A 16,384-nucleotide genomic window follows, 5' to 3' on the forward strand; every position below is an offset into this window, starting at 1 on the left:
ACAACCCCCTCCTCTCAGTGAACCTATACCCTAATCCCTCCCACTCCTTCCCCCACCAGGATTTATTTCCTGAGCTCCTGGCATTGTCAAATGTTGATAAAACTTTGCACAGAGAATAGCTTGCAGGGAGTGGGGTTTAGTGGGAGGGGGGTGTTGACCGGTGCATGTGAAGGGTGTCTGTTTAGGGGTGGGTGGAGGTGCTGTGGTCTAAAAGTAGCTTGGTCCTGGGGTGTGGGGGGTGGGGGTGGGGATGGGTAGGAAAAGTGCAGCCCTGGGGCTGGGGCCAATTGCTGGGCTTTCCCAGCCCTGGGGCTATGCTGGGAACTGTACAGAAGTTCACTTAGGACCTTGTTACACCTTACAGTGTGAACTACACAAAGTTGGAGTTTGGAGGAGCCAGAACCTTAGTCTAGAAACCTTCTCTGACTGTCCTCCACCTGCACAACTGTGAATTGTCACTAGAGGCCTGGTGAGCAGGGGTAGGACTAGGACCTGTAGCTGTGAGTTGTCACTAGGGCTGGTGAGCCAAGACAGGCTTCTATCCTTGCTCTGTGGCAGGGACAGGCAATTATTACAGGCAGAGGGCCACTTACCCATTTTTGGCAGGCTGTCGATGGCCGCGTGAGTAGTCCTGCCCCTTGAGAGGTGCCCCACCCCCTGGTCACCATCTTGGGATCAATGTCCCAATATCTTGGGACCAATGTCTCAGGGCCAGCACCAATGGAGCCCAAAGTGGGGCACAGGCTGGCAGAGGTCTGTGGAGCCGGGCTGGACTGCATCAGCAGGGAGAGGGGGGAGCTGGCCCGACTCCACAGAGCCCCTGCTGCATGGGACCCTGCACCCCTGCCACCTTGCTCTGGGCCCCACCAACACTGGCCCCGGGACACCGATGTGGGCCCTGTGCTTCTGCTGGCTCCCAAACCGGCTTACTCCCAGTGCCCCCCAGCCCCGTGGTACAGGTGGGGGGCAACACAACCCCAACCTCCGCTTGCCGGCAGGGAAGAAGCTGGTGCTGAGCACAGGGAAAAGTGGCCCCTCGCCTGCCCCATGACTTGCACTCCCTGCTGCAGGCTCACGCACCCCACACAGGGCTGTCTGAAGCAGGCGCAGGCAGCCACACGTGGGCTGCAAGTGGCTACAGCATGGGGCACCGGCCACAGGGTGAACGAGAGGCCGCTTTTCCCTGCGATCAGCATCAGTGTGTAACCTGTCCCTGCTGCCAGCCTGGGCCCCACATGGCTCTAGGCTCACCCATCAGTGGCAGCAGCTGCAGCCCCCACACTTGCCACATCAGGCAGTGTTGGCCACTGCTGCCTGCCTGGAGCTTGCGTGATGGGCAGCCCACAGGCGGCAGTGGCAAACACTGCCTGGTACAGCAAGCAGAGGGGCCACAGCTGGGGATGCCACATGCAACCCTGATGGGTGAGGCCGGAGCCGGCCTGGGGCCCAGGCTGGTAGTGGGGCTGGGTTACAAGGTGGTGCTGAGCACGGGGGGGAAAAATATCCCCTCGCCCACCCTGTGGCCGGCAGCCCACATGGGGCTGCCTGTGCCTGCTCCAGACAGCCCCACATGGGCTGCAAGCAACTGCAGTAGGGAGCACTGGCCATGGGCAGGGGAGGGGTCATTTTCCTCCATGCCAGGAAGGAGCCCAGGGAAAAGCTGAGCACGGTGAGGGGAAAGCGGCCCCTCCCTGCCCTGTGGCCGGCACTCCCTGCTGCAGCCTCTTGCAGCCTGCGCAAGGTTGTCTGGAGCAGGCATAGGCAGCCCCAGGCAAGCTGCAAGCAGCTGCAGTGCAGGGCACAGACCATGGGGCAGGGGAGGGGCCGCTTCCCTACCCCACACTCAGCTTTTCCCCAGGCTCCTTCCCTGCCTGGGATCCTCTCCTGCTTTTCCCCCCACTTCCCACTTACCTGAGGTTCCAGCGTGGGGTAGCCACGTGGTACCAGGCCAGAAGCCTCTGCTAGGGCTTCCGGCTAGGGGGGCAGAGCTGGGTGGGCCCTGCTGTTGTGGGAGCCTGCCGGGCTTCCCCTGGGTCCTACCGCCCTTGGTTCTCATATTTTTGACAGGAACCAAGGGCAGATTAATATTAATTTTCTAAATTTTTTAGGGGCTCTGCAGGCCAGATAGAATGGCCTTACAGGCCACATCCAGCCCACAGGCTGTATTTTGCCCACTCCTGCTCTATGGGCAGGGATGTGAGAGATCCTGGGATACTGGAGAACTTCAACATAGGCAGCACATCCGTGAGGAGTGGCTGTACCATAATAGAATAGGAGCTGGGTGGTGTGGATCAGAGATAATCATGCTGTGGAGTGGTGTAACTTTGAGCCGCATAATGAGTGCTTAAAACCAGTTTAAGGTGTTAATGTGTGGACAGTTCAGGGATTAAGAGCTCCAGGAGCTGCCCCAAATTGCCATGTAACAAGGTCCTTATATCAGCCTCACCACATCTAAGCTTAATTAGACTGCCTCGGAGGTACACCGAACTTGAATCAGGTCAGCCATTTTTAGACCAATCTAACAGCCCTGAACTTTTGTACAGTTTGCATGTAGATCCAGCTAAATAGTGTAAGATCTGCATCTGGGTGATCTAAGTTAGATTGGGTGGCCCTTTTTAATGCCACCTAACCTCACCGTAACTAACTTGAATGTCTGTACACAGCCTAAAAGATACCACCTCTACCACCATCATCATCATTGTAAAAAAGGACCACAACTACATTTTGAAATGACCTGACCTAGTCAGCCTGTGTTCTTGACCTAGTTAGCTGCTTGCAGCCTGCCTGCCACCAAAAGCTCCTCAGGGGACTTAGGTTATCTTCTGCCTAGTTCCTGGATCCCAGTTGGACTTAGGTGAGAGCATGACACAAAGCAGCTCAGATGGGGCAGTTCTGACCATGCACAGGAACAGAACTATAGCTGCTAAGGAACTTTATAGTCTAATATAGAGTACCTAGTGAGCTTAGGCATCTTCAGGACTAGGCAACAGGTGAATGGATGTTTACAGATTCCAATGCTGGATTTAGGCACCTCAGACCCACCTAAATCCTGTTTTAAGAGCTTAACTTCTTTACTGGATCTAGCCATAAGATTCTCAAAGCTAATTAGAGATCCAACTTCTGCTAAAATTAAATGAGAATTAGGTGCCTAAATATCTTTGAGGATCTAAGCCTACTTCCTCCTGTACCTTAGTTACTCTCTGTAAAATAGGGTCTCCATTTCTCCCAATCTCGTCTGTTTAGATTGTAAACTCTTCATGACATGGGCTGGTTCATAATCTCTAGATGTATGAAGGTTCTGATCTCATTGGGGCTTTTCTATATTATAACAATATAAATATTAATAATGATGATAATGTTTCCTTTAATTACCTGCCAGGATCTATACGTACTGGTGACACCTAAAGCAGCGAAAGGGTATTCAGCAACAACCACAGACATGTCACCAGCTCTTGGCAGTTTAAATTCATTCATACAACTGTAAGTTCAGAACAAGCCAAGCAAAATCAGTAAGATTGTTCTAGACCTGCAGAACATAACTTGGGACAGAATCCCTCCTCTTCAACTCTGTCGCCCTTGCTGGTTTAGCTTCTTCTGACTAAATTAACTCCAAACTCCTAAAAAAAAGAGGGCAGAGGGAAGGGAAGAAAAGAAAAATATAGGTACTGAAATAACACTTATGTACCAGAACTTTCCCTCCTCTGGCATGTCAGACCTCTGCTCCCACCCTTGTCTGCTTTGTCCATTTATAGTGCAGTGCTCTTCAGGTAAGGACTGTCTTCTATATGATTGTACAGGGCCTAGCACAATGGAACACTGTATTACCAAGACACAAGTACAATCAACAGGATAAAGAATCATGAGTCTGTAGTTAATAGGCCCAGTTGTACTCTTGGAGGTTAGTGGGGGCAGGGTCAAGCCCAAAGGTGATGGAATAATCTATATAGTCTAAGTCTATTAAGAGCTTTATCAAGCATCCCATAAATAAGCAAACGATTTTCCACAGATTCATAGTTGCACGATAGCTTCTTATCTTCTGAAACCTGTAAGAAAGCAATTTGCTGAAATACAAGTGTCTTAGGAGATGTGGGGTTATTTAACACTGGTTAACACCTCGGGCATTCTGGAAAGGCTCTGTTACATTAGATGTATTTCAGAGATTTGTATATACGTGAAATGAGTCCTGCATCTTTGCCTTATAGCTCTGGGAATGCAAGGCAGGTAATTAAGAAATCATCAGGCACAGGTGTGCCAGGTGAAGTTTGGTAGCTCCCTTTTGATCTAAATTAAGATGCTTTGGGGATTTAACTTCTTAAATGAAAAGGGCATAAATAAATAATCAGGTTTTTTTTAAAGGTTGGAACATGCAAGCTATAAAACTTTGTCTTGGATGTACTCGAGTAGGCAATGTTAGGAGATTGTCTAAGGGCAGGATTTTGTTTTAAAACGTGCCGCTGTTTTTGTTAACTTGGGGCTGACCCTTTTCTTATTGGGTCTTCTGGCACAGACGGTACTTGGAACAGGATTAAGTCTCTTACTATTACCTCAGAAATGAGTCCTGTAACATGCCCTTTTTTGTTTGTTTACTGAATGCTATTTAAAGAATAAAAGTGACTTGCAGTTTCTCCTGCTAATATTCATAATATTATTTCAGTATACAGATTATTATATAAGAAGTACTTTAATATGCTTTACTTTAGCGAGGGCATGTCATTGTCATAGGGAGCCAAGAAATGATCTTATTATCAAAAGGTAGATGTTGTTATAGCGTAACCTTTTCTGAGAAGACCCTACACCGACCGGGGTAGGCAATGTTTTTTGGCCAGAGTGCCGAAAAAACCACAATGTCTACCCTGGAAGGTGCCAGAGTGCCAACATGCTGGAGCCCGGAGCAGCTGTTTGCAGCCTCCCGGCTGCAGCTGGCCCACGGAGCCTGGTCTGCTTGCAGCAGGGCTTGCAGCCTCCCAGCCGCCTGCTGGGAGCAGCCTGGGCTCCGTCACTGGCAGTGCTGTGCTGAGCAAAATGGCCTTGCATGCCATGCTCAGCATGCGTGCTGGGGATTGCTGACCCCTGCCCTACACAATAGCCTCATGCCCCATAATTACAGCATGGCACCTGACTTATTACAGCACGGTGCTTGGAGTGACAGTTGAGAAGTGTAGGAACATGACTCTCAACTTTTTGAATCTTCCTTCTTAATCAGATGCAGGACTGACCTCTTTTAAGGTTTTGAAATGTTTTGGATGCCAGTTTCCTGCTGGACCTGGGATCCGACCTATCAAAATACTGTGCCAGAAGCTGACACTGACTCTAAAAAGAATGGGGGAGGAAGTCTTGGTCAAAGCAAGTTAACTGGTCACTTCTCAGCCTTTTGGCTCAGATCAAGTGCAAGTTCTAGAGAAGTCACCCTCTGCTTTCTGCTTGACTGTATTGAAAAAAATGATGGAAAAAGGAGATGCTATGGAGTTGTAATGTACACAGCTGGGTGTTGATTTAACTTTTATGAATTTTGGGAATGAGCTACTTCAGGTTTCTGGTGTAGTCCAGGCACAGGGTGATGCTGGCACTGGAAAGTGCTGCTCCAAATCCATAGCTAATATTTTCTGATGTTGGCTGATTTGATCTCAGCTTCTGGTTTAGAACTATCTACAGGAAGAAACAAGACCTCGGTGGAAGTACAAGACATTTCCTTTTAGCTCAGCTTGTCTGGATAAAGAATTGACTGGTCGCCATTCCTACATACCAGTTAACATTACAGCTGGATGAATTGTTTTCAGCACAAATGTTGTTTTCCCCCTCCCCTTTTTCACTAAAAATTGTAAACTAAAACCTGAATGCCTGAAAAACATGGCCCCCTTCACCCCACCCTGAAACCAAATAAACTGGAAAGCCTTTGATACTAACAATAACTTTTTAACAGTCCCTTGAAATTTTTTTTCAATCAACTGTAGTTTATATACAACTTACAAATCTCTTTCCTTAGTATCATCCTGCACAAGCTGCTTGAAGTTAACGGGGTTATACAGTAGCTACTTCTGAAAATGTTGACCCTAATTATGTTGCTAGAGGTTGTATTAGGAATAAAACTCAGCTGGGAAGGCAGACCAGGATCATTTTTTACTCCAGCTGCAACTGATCACTTATGAAGGGGCTCCACATTTTCAGTGGCATGTGAACTTTAAGGGTTTGATCGATCCAAAGACAAAGGAAGTGACTGAGGGAGATTTTTCTTCAACTTAAATGGACTTTTGACCAGGCATAAAGTAATAAAACTCCCAACAGCCAAGAGGTAGGTAATTATTTTCCCATTTTATAGGTGGCAAACTGAAACTCAGAGAAGTTAAAGGACTTCATGGCTCACAGATCCATAATTAGTTTGCTGAATCACACTTGGTCAAGAAACAAATTAAAACAAACTTTGAGTATTGCCAGATTTGAGCTTGGAGCCTTTTTACATGTCCAAGTTATAAATAAGGAAGTTAGCACTGGAAACAATGAGAGTTAACTTCTATATAGCGGTGTGCATGCTACGAGCTTTACAAGCATAATTATAAAGATATTTATGCCCCTAAATAATGCTAAAGAAAATTGTGGTTGATAAAAATTCAAACAATTGGTCTTCTGATGTCTCAATATACAGTTATTTTTTTGTCTTGTATTGTTTTGTATTTTAAGGTAGGCACTATCAAGAGAGTCCTTTTGTTTGATTTTACCTGGGCAAATTTGCTATTTAATAAAATTGTGTGTGTGCATGTATGCATGTGCGTCTATAAAATATGCATGTATGCATGTATTTATGTTGTTGACTTACAGCCAGATCTCCCTAAGGTAAGAGGTTCATTTTCATTTTCTGTGTTCAAAATGAAGGCTTAAACCTAATTAGATCTTGAAGGAAAATAGTTATGATATGTTTTCAGTAAGTAAAAGCCCTCATATACTGTTTTTCTTTGTTTATATTATTAATTTTATGATAAGCAATGAACTTTATTGCGGGTATTAACTATTTATAGAAACTGCGTGACAAAGCATTTTTTAAGAAGGTAACTTAAGTAGCTACCTGTTTTTAAGCAGCTTTTGGACATGTGTCCAGAAATACTTACAGATGCCCTGAACTGTTGTCAACAGAATTCTGACATTTAGGAGCATTCATTGGCCTTAGTATGGCTACACAGCATTGTGGATTTCAGTTGCAGATCAAGGAAGGAATGTGTCTATTTCTGCATTGCATCTGAAAAGGCATTGCTGCTGCTTTGCCAAAGTCAGCCCAAATCCACTACTCCTTTAAGGCACACTTGACTAAATGAATGGGTATTGTACTGTGCCCAGAAGAGCAAGGCTTCCTTGGACCAAAAAGGCAAAGGTTCTCTTTGCCAAGAACCTACTTCCATATGACTTTAGAGCAGTGGTTCTCAACCTTTTTCGTATCAGGAGCCATTTGCCAAGATTGGATTGTCCTGAACCACACACCCCTAGCCCTGCTGGTGCCTGACTCATACTGCCCCATCCCCCTGCCCAGCCTCAGCCTGGGTGCCTGGCCACCTTCCCCCAGTGCCAGTGGGCACCTGCCCCCCCCCCCCTTCCACATGCATGCACGCACACACGGCCCTCTATCCCAACAGTCCCCAAGCCTTGGCCCTCAGCCTGCTCCTCCCACACTTACCTTCATCCAGCTGCAGGGGCTGCTCCCACAACCCTGTGTGCTGGCCGCGCCCCAAGCAGCTGCTTGCAGGCTGGAACTCTGCCAGCCTGCAAGGGGAAACCCGCACTTTCCTGTGTTTTTTTTTCTGGCACTTGCTCATGACCCTTTGAAACATTCTTGTGACCCACTTTTGGGTTGTGACCCATGGGTTGAGAAATGCTGCTTTAGAGACAGGTCCACTGCCTTCATTGCCCTGCTGATCCCTGAAGCAAGGCAGATCAGTATTCAAAGATCAAAAACATCCAGGATCCAAGGATTTAGAGATAAAAGCTACCACTTGCTTACTGAAAGTAAGTGCAGGCTCTTCCAGGCCAAGGAGACTAGGTGATAGTAATGTAACAAAAGGGAATCAAAGACATATATGACAGTGGTGAGGTCCATGTTTCATATGGAAAGTCCATGCAACACATGTATCCCACAGTATCCGTGCAATACATGTATTTAAAAAAAAAAGAAAGAAAGAAAGAAAAAAAGGAAAGAATTTATTTTCCTGGACATCCAGAAGTAGCTGAAAGTCTTGTGGGATTCTTGTATTGCAAGTCTTATTAACATGAGAGTGGTAAAGGATGGCCATTGCTCCACATCTCTTACTTATTACTCCACTACTAACCGTTACTTTATTGAGATTGCAAAGAGAGGACTATTCCTGATAAACAGCAGTATAGTCTCTTATGACTATGCATATCAATGACCCTTATTTAGAGATAAAGATAACTTCACTAGTCCTGTTGTTGTGGGAGTTGTAGGGTCATCTTTTGTCTCATCATAGGATACAGCAAAATAGCATATGAGCAGATACCAATGTTTTAGCAGATATCTGGAGAAGTTCACAGGAAGCCTGATAGCTCATGTTAAGCACATGTTAACATCAGTCAAAATAAATTTCAGAATATAAATCATACTATAAGGTATAGACAGACCTAACAATGTTATCAATATCATTATACAGAGAAGCTGTTATGATGAGCAGCAATGTGCAGATGTATAGTAAAACCATAGCAACTTTAAGCCTGTTTAATTCAGGGTTAAAGTTATGGCAGTTAGCTCATTTGTATCTCTACAGGATCATGGAGATGCAATAGTTGTAGCAGTTAATGTATGCTCTTGAACAGCAGCTTCTCCTCCCCTTTTAAGTGGTTAAAAGATACTTGTCCGTAGCTATAGTAGCAACGCTTACCAAGTGCCTTTTGTAATCCTGGTACAGTCTAGAATGCTGCACTGGGCTGTTATCCTCTGTAAAAATTCTCATTATAACTGACTATATTTTCTAATATGACAGGTCACTTGGTAGTATGTAGCCCTTTCAAAGAGCTATCGGATGGTGACAAGCCTCCTACAGCGGTACCGAGAGAGGTGGTGGAATCTCCACCTTTGGAGGTTTTTAAGACCCAGCTAGACAGCATTGCCTGGGATGATCTAGTTGGAGATGGTCCTTCTTTGAGCAGGAGGTTGGTCTAGATGACCTCTTGAGGTCTCTTCCAGCCCAAATTTTCTAAGATTCTATGATCTTATTAAGCATGTCAGCTGCCAGGGGTTCGTCATGTTAATAACCTCTCCTTATATAAATGTATGGAAAGAGGTTATGTTATTCTGCAGGTAAGGTAATTATAATTCAAAGAGTTGGATGTACAGGATTACCTAGGTAGTATATCTCAAATTTGCTGGTTCCAGCATTCCCTAGAGAGAAGAGTATGGGCTTGATTCTGCAGGCTTTTCCCATGTGACACTCAGGTATAGTGCCTCACAAAATCTGGCAAAATTTAAAATTAAGGTAACCTTTATAGGCAACTACATGACTACAGTAATCTTTCTAATAAATTATTCTATGATGTGGCATTCTAACATGCAGAGACATGTATAAACTATTGTAGGTACTCCAATTTATAATTGCTTTGTAACGGGCCACAACAGGCTGACATTATCTTTTAAGTATTTTTAAATTATTTTTTACATGTCTTTACAACATGTTATATTGCATCTTATAATAAAGCAATTTCTCTGCAGCATAGTAATTATTATTCTCCTTTGAGAGCTTGTTCATATGCACATTCCTGTGTGGGTGCACAGGCACCACAAGCTCAGAAATATTTCTTGCCTTATTGGAGTCACACAGAGCACATGTGCCCTGTCTCTTCAAGCGTGATGTGCGGTGCACTTCCTGCTTCTCAACTCTTCTCAACCACCTTGGCTTAAGACAGAGCTTCTGCTCTCTGACCCAGAACATATTTAGCCTACAGCCACTTTCAGAACATGACTTCCTGACTTCTCTCTTTTCTTCATTTTCCTTTCCATTTTGGATTACCTTTCATAGAACCATAGACAATTAAGGTTGGAAGGGACCTTAGGAGACCATCTAGTGCAACCTCCTGCTCAAAGCAGGACTATCCCCAACTATATCATCCTAGCCTACGTCATGTGCCCCAGCCTCCTAACCATTTTTGTTGTCCTCTGCTGAACTCTCTTCAATTTGTCTACATATTTTCTGTAGAGGGGGGCCCAAAACTGGAAACAGTACTCCAGAAATGACCTCACCAGTGCCAAATAGAGGGAAAGAATCACTTACCTTGAACTGCAGGCAACACACATACAGATACAGCCCAGTATGCCATTAGCTTTCTTTGCAACAAGGGCACACTGTTGGCTCATATTCAGCTTATTGCCCAAGTAAACCCCCATGTCCTTTTCTGCAGAGCTGCTGCTTAGCCAGCTGGTCCCCAGCCTGTACTGGTGCATGGATTGTTCTGTCCCAACTGCAGGACTTTGCACTTGTCCTTTTGAACCTCATGAGATTTCTTTATGTCCAGTCCTTCAATTTGTCTAGGTCTCTCTGAATCCTAGCTCTACCCTCTATTGTATCTACTACTCCCCCCCCCCCCCCAGTTTGGTGTCATTGCAAACTTCCTGAGGGGGCACTCCACTCCCATAAAGTTACTGAACAAAACTGGCCCCAGGACCCCCAGGGCACTCCACTTGCTGCTGGCTGCTAACTAGACATTGAGCCATTGATATCTACCCTCTAAGCCGAATGATCCAGCCAGTTTTCTATCCACTTTATACTCCATTCTTCCAACCAATATTTCCTTATCTTGCTTGTGAGAATGTTGTGGTAGACCATATCAAAAGCCTTGCTAGAGTCAAGGTATATTACATTCACTGCTCTTTCCACATCCACAGAGCCAGTCATCTCATCATACAAGGCAATCAGATTGGTCAGGCATGACTTGCCCTTGGTGAATCCCTGCTGAATGTTCCTAATCACCTTCTCCAGGTGCTTAGAAATTGATTCTTTGGGGCCCTGCTCCATGGTTTTTCCAGGGACTGTGGTGAGACTGACTGGTCTCTCATTCTCCAGATCCTCCTTCTTCCCTTTTTCAAAGGTGGGCATTATATTTGCCCTTTTCCAATCATCTGCAACCTCTCCTGATCACCATGAGTTTGCAAAGATAATAACCAGTGGCTCTGCAACTACATTAACTGACTGCGTCAACCATTAGCCATCTGCCAACACTCAGGTGCATCATGTCCAGCCCCATGGACTTGTACAGGTCCAGCTTTTCTAAATAGTCCTTAACCTGTTATTCCACCACTGAGGGCTACTCACCTCCTCCCTAAACTGTGCTGCCTGGTGCAGTAGTCTGGGAGTTGACCTTGCCTGTGAAGACTGAGGTGAAAGAGGCACTGAGCACTTCAGCCTTTTTTGCATCCTCTGTCACAGGGTTGCCTCCCCCGTTCAGTAAGCAACCCACACTTCCCCTGATTTTCCTCTTGTTACTGACATACTTGTAGAAACCCTTATTCTTACCCATCACATCCCTTCCTAGCTGAAACTCCAATTGCTCTTTGGTCTTCCTGATTTCATCCCTGCGTGCCCGAGCAGTACTCTTATACGCCTCGCTAGTTGTTTGTCCAAGTTTCCACTTGCAAGCTTCCCTTTTTTTTTTTTTTTTTTTTCCTAGCTCGATGAATAGTTTCCTGCTAAGCCAAGCTGGTCTTCTGCCATACTTGCTAGTCTTCCTATGCATTGGAATGGTTAATTTTTGTGCCCTAGGTAAGGTTTCTCTAAAGTACAGCCAGCTTTCCTGGACCCCTTTTCCCCTCAGCCTGGCCTCCCAGGAGATCCTGTCCATTAGTCCTCTGTATGAATTGAAGTCTGCTTTTCCAAAGTCCAGGGTCCTTACTCTGCTGCTCTCCTTCCTTCCTTTCCTCAGGATCCTGGACTCGATCATTTTGTGGTTACTGCTGCCCAAGTTGCCATACAGTACTACATTCCCTACCAATTCTCCCATGTTTGTGAACAGCAGGTCAGAAAGAACACAGGCCCCTAGTTGGCCTCTCCAACACTTGCACCAGGAAGTTCATTGAATCATATAAAATTAGGCTTGGAAGGGACCTCAGGAGGTCATCTAGTCCAACCCCCTGCTCAAAGCAAGATCATCATCAACTAAATCATTCCAGTCAGGGCTTTGTCAAGCTGGGTCTTAAAAAACCTCCAAGGATGGAGATTCCACCACCTCTCCAAAATGCTTACTGCTCTCCACAAACTTCTTCGATTGCCTGTACACTGCTTGTATTGCCCTCCCAGCAGAGGTCAGGGTGATTGTAGTCTCCCATGGGAAGCTTCCACTAGCTGCTTGAAGAAAGCCTCATCCACCTCATTCTCCTGGTCTGGTGGTCTATAGCAGACACCGACCATGCCATCACCCTTGTTGCTCTCTGCTCTGACCCTAACCCAGACACTTCTAACAGCACTAACTCCAGTTTCATACTGGAGCTCTGAACAATCATACAGCTCTTTTACATGAACCACAATTCCCCCTCTTCTTCTCCCCTGCCTATCCTTTCATAACAGTTTGTACCCATCCATGATGGTACTCCAATCATGCAAGCTATCCCACCAAGTCTCTGTTATTCCAGTCACATCAGAGTTTCATGATTTTGTGAGGACTTCCAATTCTTCCTGCTTGTTTCCCAATGGCGACAAGGGCACATTGCTGGCTTATATTCAACTTATTGTCCACTGTAACCTCTGTGTCCTTTTCTGCAGAGCTGCTGCTTAACCAGTTGGTCCTCAGCCTGTCCTGATGCATGGCATTGTTCCATCCTAAGTGCAAGACTTTGCACTTCTCCTTGTTGAACCTCACGATATTCCTTTTGCCCCAGTCCTCCAATTTGTCTAGGTCACTTTGAATTTCAGCCCTAACCTCCAACATATCTAGTACTCCCCCCAGCTGGGTGTCATCTAAAAACTTGCTGAGGAGGCACTCTATGCCATATTCCAGGTCATTGATTAAGATATTGAACAAAACCTGCCCCAGGACTGACCCTGGGGCACTCCACTTGATACCAGCTGCCAACTAGACATCGAGCCATCGATTACTACTCTCTAAGCCTGATGCTCAAGCCAGTTTTCTATCCTCCCTACAGTCCATTCATCCAGGCCATACGTCCTTAGCTTGCCTGGGAGAATGTTGCGGGGAACTGTATCAAAAGCTTTGCTAAAATCAAGGTACACCACATCCACCGTTCTCCCCATATCCGCAGAGCCAGTCATCTCATCAGAGAAAGCAGTCGGGTCAGGCATGTCTTGCCCTGGTGAATCCATGCTGAGTGCTCCTAATCACCTTTTTCTCCTCCAAGTGTTTCGAAATGAATCTACTCCATGATTTTTCCTTGACAGGAAGGATCTAGGAGAATGCCACCTGAGACCCTGTCCCCTTCAGTCTTACACCCAGAACCCTGTAGTCACTTTGGATCTTCTCAGAGTCACCCCTGGCAGTATCATTGGTGCTCACATGGATGAACAGCATGGGATAGTAGTCAGAGGGCTAGATGATTTTCAGTACATCTCATATCTGGGCTCTGGGTAAGCAGCAGACCTCCTAAGACAACAGGTCAGGCCTGTAGATGAATTCCTTTGTCTCCCTCAGAAGGGAGTCTCTAATAACCACCATCCATCACTTCCTCTTGATGGCAGTGGTCTCAATCCTCCCAACTTTGGGAAGGCCTGGCCTCACCTCTCTCACCTTTGGAATGTTCTCCTCTTCCTCTGTTGCTAGGGCTCCATATCTATTCTTCAGGCAGGCTTCCAGCTTCCACCTTGGTGAGAGTTTATGTCCTCTTTCTTCTCTAGCACTGCCTCTGGCAGTCCTATCTCTGTAGTCTTGGAGGTCTCCTCCAGCATTGAATAGATGAAGTCCTCATGGTTGAGGATACTTCAGAGCCTTGCCACCTTCTTCTATAATTCTCTTGCCTGCTTTTTGAGGGACATTAACAGGAGACATCACTCGCAATGCAAGCAATACCCCACCGGGCTGTCAATAGAAGGAACCTGCAAGCATCAGTCGTCACAGTGCCAAACCAGGACCTGGGTGGAAGCCTCAATGCTGTATGGTCCTGAACGACCTGGGAGTGGAAATGGCTTTGTCATTGCAACATCTTGCAGCCATTTCTCTGTGTCTCTTAATCCACCACCTCTCTCTTCCTGCCCCTCTTTGCAAGCCGACCTTCCCTAGGAAATGCCCCTGTAATCTGGCCTGTTTGCTGCTCTTTGGTTCTAAATATGGCAGGACAGTAGGGGACACTCCTGCGCTGAGCCGCCCACCTCACTGCGCCTGGCCACCTACCAAGCTCCAAGTGCCTCCCAAGGGGGGCCTCACATCCGGCTGACCTCCTTCCTGGAGCACACCTGCAAGCCTGGGGTACTGCTGCTGCCACCCAGGGGTGATGGTCTGTATTCAGGCCCTGTGCCCCCTGGGGTACACAGGCCTTGTAGACCTTGTACCAAGCACCTTGTAGGGTGCTTGACCCCCTGCAAGAACCTGGACTGCTTCATAGATTCATAGATGTTAGGGTCGGAAGGGACCTCAATAGATCATCGAGTCCAACCCCCTGCATAGGCAGGAAAGAGTGCTGGGTTTAGATGACCCCAGCTAGATGCATATCTAACCTCTTCTTGAAGACCCCCAGAGTAGGGGAGAGCACCACCTCCCTTGGGAGCCCATTCCAGACCTTGGCTACTCTAACTGTGAAGAAGTTCTTCCTAATGTCCAGTCTAAATCTGCTCTCTGCTAGCTTGTGGCCATTATTTCTTGTAACCCCCAGGGGCGCCTTGGTGAGTAAAGCCTCACCAATTCCCTTCTGTGCCCCCATGATGAACTTCCTTTAGCCTCAAGCACAGAAAGTAGCCTCCCTTAGTCATCTGAGCCTAGGGAATTCACAGGCATGTCCCAATCCCTCTCCCCAGAAGTTCACTATGCTTGTAATAGTGGAGAGCTTTATTGGTTGAAGAGGGTAGGCTTGCGGAAGGGTACAGGATAGGGAAGTATCACAGAATAACCTTAGAGCAAACAGTGTCAGTTTAATAGCTGGCTGATATGCTTCTATATTATAGTAAGCTATATATTTAGATAGATTTCAAGTAGTTTACTCACTTCAGCATCCTGAAACAGAGTTACAGATGTTCCAGTTGCTGTATGTGACTTAATATGGCTGAAGCCCCGCTCCTTCTGGGGAGTATTAGCTTATATAGCCATTTTGACATCATCTTTGAGAGATAATAGAGGCTAGGTGTTGTTGGATGTGGACCAATCAATTTAAAGAGCATCACTGGTCACCTAAGAGAGTGGCAAGGGCTTGAGCTCCTGCCCCCATGCCATGAGGTCAGTGCTACCACAATAGAGAGGTTAAGTTCACACCCTCCTACCTGCAGTTCTTCACATCCTCTGTAACCATGGCAACCAAATTGACAGACGGGTGAAAAAACAATGGCAAGGAAAAACCTAATAGAAGAGTCTAGGAAGATACTGGGATGACATTCTTCCACACTAAAAGGTTCCCTTTTCCCTGCTTCCATTCACCAATCTTACAGTGAAGGAAAGTGAGAGAGAGTTTTCAGTTAAACTCCCTAATGTACTCCCCCTTGTTCGGGGCTTTAGTTAAACAAGGGGCTTAAGTACTGGTCTAACTGCTGGGTTTTAGCTACTTACGCTACATACATGTAGGGTAGCTACTCTTAGGTAAAGAGCTTCTGTTAAAGGCTCTTCAAAGAGGGGGGCAGCAAACTGACTAGTGGACAGATTTGTGCACTGCTTGCCAACTGCTTTGTTTGCTGTCCCTGTTCACACGCTCCCTGGTCGCTTCCTGGTTGCTTGGGGAGTCTCCTTTTATACCCTGCTGGGCCTGGCTCTGCCCCCTTGTTAGGGCTTTTGTCAGACACCGGCAGCAATCTCTCCACTAGCAGAATTCCCAGATGCTCAGAGCACGCACACAAAACACGCAGCCCACCAAACAAACAGTCAGCAAGCCAAATACACATGCAGCCCTGGCTCACTTACCTTCCTGGAGCAGGGTCTGATGTCTAGCTCCTCTTCCTCTTCCCCTTCCTTCTCTTGTCCCAGGCAAACTGCTTGGAAACTACCCTATTTGCTGTACCTGTTTGTTTGCTCCTGTCCCTGTTTACGTGCTCCATAGCTTTTGATAGCTATTCCTTCTTTCAGTCTTCCTTTTCTAGTTTCCTGCACCTTTCCACTGAGACCTAAGGACTTTCTGTCCCGCACCCTGTGCCTTTTCTGGCCAAATGAGGCTCCATTTTTCTTCTCATTGGAACCAGGACACTTCCTTAACCATTGACTTACTTTCCCCCTGGTTTTTGTTTTAAAGTTGTGTCCCTCCTGAAACGAGGTGGTT

General features: G+C 46.5%; 1 long non-coding RNA gene across 1 annotated transcript in view; it reads left to right on the forward strand.

Moving 5' to 3' along the window:
• Window positions 1-6,110: 6,110 nt before the first annotated feature.
• LOC109286016 (uncharacterized) overlaps window positions 6,111-16,384 on the forward strand; it is a 122,696-nt gene continuing 112,422 nt past the window's right edge. Inside the window, exon 1 of the long non-coding RNA XR_009462718.1 lies at window positions 6,111-6,289. This is a non-coding gene — a long non-coding RNA (uncharacterized LOC109286016). The remainder of the gene's footprint in view (window positions 6,290-16,384) is intronic.

Source organism: Alligator mississippiensis, chromosome 5 (assembly GCF_030867095.1).
Source record: "Alligator mississippiensis isolate rAllMis1 chromosome 5, rAllMis1, whole genome shotgun sequence".
In the NCBI taxonomy this organism is placed as follows: Eukaryota; Metazoa; Chordata; order Crocodylia; family Alligatoridae; genus Alligator; species Alligator mississippiensis.